Source organism: Grammomys surdaster, unplaced genomic scaffold (assembly GCF_004785775.1).
Source record: "Grammomys surdaster isolate TR1022 unplaced genomic scaffold, NIH_TR_1.0 126198, whole genome shotgun sequence".
In the NCBI taxonomy this organism is placed as follows: Eukaryota; Metazoa; Chordata; class Mammalia; order Rodentia; family Muridae; genus Grammomys; species Grammomys surdaster.
Window position 1 is genome coordinate 1,509,422 of NW_021621003.1, and position 3,886 is coordinate 1,513,307.

Here is a 3,886-nt window from a genome sequence, read left to right on the forward strand (position 1 = left end):
TTGATAATTTGTGAAAGCGCTCAGCACTGGTGCTAAGGCCAATTGCGGTACCTGCGTACATCCTCTGAACTTGACGGTGTGCTTCTCACTGTGATGTTAATGGCTCCTTTGAAGAGGTTAAAAGCATATTGAGAGCAGCAATCGATGCAGCTGTATTCATATGTGGTAATTTTCTCAAATATTAGGATATACGTTAATCAGAAGAGTATTCAGCAGGTTACAAGATAAAGGACACTCAGAACTCTAATACATATTGCTAGATGTCCTTGACTTGGACCTGATGAAAATGCTTTTTTTCCCCTAGCATAGCACACAAAATACAATGTGCTAACATCCAGTGCTGAACTCTGGGAAGTACCCATGTGTTTACATAGAAATTTACAGGAAAATTTCTCAAATTCTTAGCCCACCCTGCTGCGTCCTTAAGTTGGTCGTATCTGTAAGGCAATCATTTTTGGTTGCCTGGAGTCATGAACAGTCTCCTGGGAAGTGGAGAGAAGTGTGACAGATGTGCAAGCTCTGCAGGGCACAGATGCAGAAGAGAGTGAGGTCAGAGGTCACTTCAAACTTTAGATACCTTGCTTCAACTTTTACAATTCAAACCCAGGACGAAACTTGAGGTTGCAAGAAATGGAGTTGGGGGAGAATCTGGAATTGGAAGTTGGCCATTTGAGTTGTTCTTGCTCAGATCTAGAAATGCTGAGAGGGCTTTACTACAGTAGTGAACAGTAGTTGCTACTGACGTTAGTTAAGTACCCACTAGTGATGCTGTGATCCCAGCACTTAGAGGGCCGAGGCATAAGGGTTATTAAGATCTCAGAGGCAGCCTGGGTTGGATAGATAGATAGATAGATAGATAGATAGATAGATAGATAGATAGATAGATAGATAGATAGGTAGGTAGGTAGGTAGGTAGGTAGGTAGATAGATAGATAGATAGATAGATAGATAGATAGATAGATAATCTGCTGACCTGGGCTAAAATCCTTCTTCAAATAAAACAAAGCAACACAAAGACCAGAACTCTTAAACCCAAAACAGACCTCACCTAAACATGAAGGTCCAGTCTATCACTGTCCATGATCCTCCATGGTGAGTGTCCAGGCTAACCAGAGCAGTGAGGTCCAGAACAATCTGACACACAGACTGGGCAATGTTGGAAAGCTGGGTGGAGTTTGTTTGTTTGTTTGTTTGTTTGTTTGTTTAGTTGGTTGGTTTGGTTTCTTGAGACAGGATTTCTCTATGTAGTCCTGGCTATCCAGGAACTTGCTTTGTAGGCCAGACTGGCCTCAAACTCACAGAGGTCTTCCTGCCTTTCCTGCTTCAGTCTCCAAGTGCTGGGATTAAAGGTAAGTGTCCTCACTGCCCAGGAGATTTTTCTTTTCTTTGTAATTCTGTCTTCTGATTCCACTGTCCAGGCTTTTTATCAAATGCTTTCTCTCCACTGCCCTCTATGCAGCAACTTGAGTATTTGCATGATAGACATGCATCATTACCTGCGAACCATGAGGTGTATTTGAAGAGAATACTTTAATTAAAATTGACGTTTCTGAGCCCACTGCTGAGAACATCTGTGTTCCCTCTTCAATTGCTCTGTGCATCTCCACAGGAACTCAATAGAAGAGGAGTTTCTGTCCCACTGTAATGCTAATTTAATGCCAATGGAATGGCATTATTGTGTATACACAAATTTTCTTCTTTGAACCATATATCAGCACTTTCTTATAATCCCAGCACTTGGAAGCTGAAGCAGGAGAATTGCCTCTAATTTGAGGCCCACCTGGATTATACAGTGAATTCTAGACTGGGACACTGTCTCAGAGAGAAAGGGAAGGAAGAAAGCAGATCTGGGAATGGAGCTCAACTGGTGAGAGCTAGCCTAGCATGTCCATGAAGCTCTGGATTCAGGTCTCAGGACCACATAAACCAAGTGCACACTTGTAATTCTAGACTTGAGAGGTAGACGTGGGAGCATCGGTGGCTCAGGATCATCCTCAACCAGCTAAAGTAGTTAAGAGCACTGGGTGCGCTTGCGAATGACCAGAGTTCAGTTCCCAGAACCCACATGGTAGCTCATAACTGTCTGTAACTCCAGTTCTAGTGCATCTGAAACTGCCTTCTGGCCTATGCAACTAGGCTCATCTCATGTGGTACACAAACATAAATTCAAGCAAAACACTGATACATATAAAATTTTTTTAATTAAAAACATCAATAATAATAATGATAAAATTAAAAAAATATATATATATTGTCCCCACCACCACCACCACCCTGGGTTGTTAAGCCAGTTTTAAAAGACTAGCTGATCTGTGAAGTCCAGAGTACCAAGGAATAGGCATTGATGTCTGTTCTCAGTACTGTTCTTTATCCTTTTTGGAATTGGCACTGGTGAGGAAATACACTGTCAGACACAGCTGTATGCCATCAGCATCTTTCAAACCATGGTTCCAGATGTTAAGTGAATGACGACAGTCCACATGGATAGAGCATTTACTACATAATAGACATTACTCACTAAGCAAATATGTAGCTAAGTTCCAGTCTAATGAAGTTTGCCTTCTGATGGGTGGGGGTGGACAAACATCAAATCTGTCAGACAGTATGTGACTGAGCTAGAGACATGCTAGGGGAAAAGAAAGAAAAAGAGCCCAGGAGGCAACTCCAAGCTATTGAGGGAGCTAGAGGTGTTGACATCTTGGAGAAAAATGCCCCAGAGAGGGAAAGGACTGGTATGGGAAAGCCTTGTGATGGAGTGTATCTGAAGTATTGGAGGATGCAGCACGGAGGCCAGGATGGCTGGACCAAGACAAACCTGGCCAGGCATGATGGAGCATGCCTGTAATTTTAGCCTTCTGGGAAGATTCTAAGTTTGAAACCCATTGGAGCTATCAGTAGAGACCTGTGGTGGTTTGAATGAGAATGGCCTCCACAGGCTCATGTGTTTGACTAGTTGGTCCCCAGTTGGTGGAACTATTTGGGAAGGATTAGGAGGTGTGACCTTGTAGAGGGAGGTATGTTACTGAGGGTGGCTTTTGAAGTTTCCAAAGCCCACAACATTCCCAGTTAGCCTCTTTCTGTCTTCTGTTGTCTCAACAAGTAAGCTCTCAGCTACTGTTCCAGTGCCATGCCTCCCTGCCTACTGCCACATTCCCAACAAGAAGGTCACACACTAACCCTCTGAACAGAAAGCCCCCAGTAAACCCTTTCATCTGTCTTGGTCATGGTGTCTCTTCACAAGAATAGGGAAGTAACTAAGACAAGAGCCTATCTCAGGTCAAAGGGAAGGAAGGAGCCTACACCTCTTTCTAAAAACAGCTGCGTATGTTCTTCAGCTTACCGAGGGGTACAGTCTAATAAGACTCTCCTTGCCTTTTATAACAGGGATAAAATATTGTGACCAAAAGCACCTTCAGGAAGAATGATTGATTTGACTTACACTTCCACATTATGGTTCATTGCTGAAGTTCCTGGGGACAGAAACTCAAGGCAGATACTTGGAGTCAGGAACTGAAGCAGAGGCCTTGGAGAATCATTGCTTACTGGCTTGCTCTCCAGGACTTCCACAGCTTGCTTTCTTATACTATCCAGGTCCACCTTCCAGGGGGCATATTGTCTGCAGTGGGCAGGGCCCTCAATCACTAATCAAGAAGAGGTCTCACGGGCTTACAAACAGGCCAATCATCTGATAGGAATTTTTTTTCAGCTTAAATTTTTTCTTCCCACATGACTGTGGTGTATATCAAGTTGACAGAAAGAAAGAAAGAAAGAAAGAAAGAAAGAAAGAAAGAAAGAAAGAAAGAAAGAAAGAAAGAGTGAGAGAAAGAGAGAGAGAGAGAAAGGAAGGAAGGAAGGAAGGAAGGAAGGAAGGAAGGAAGGAAGGAAG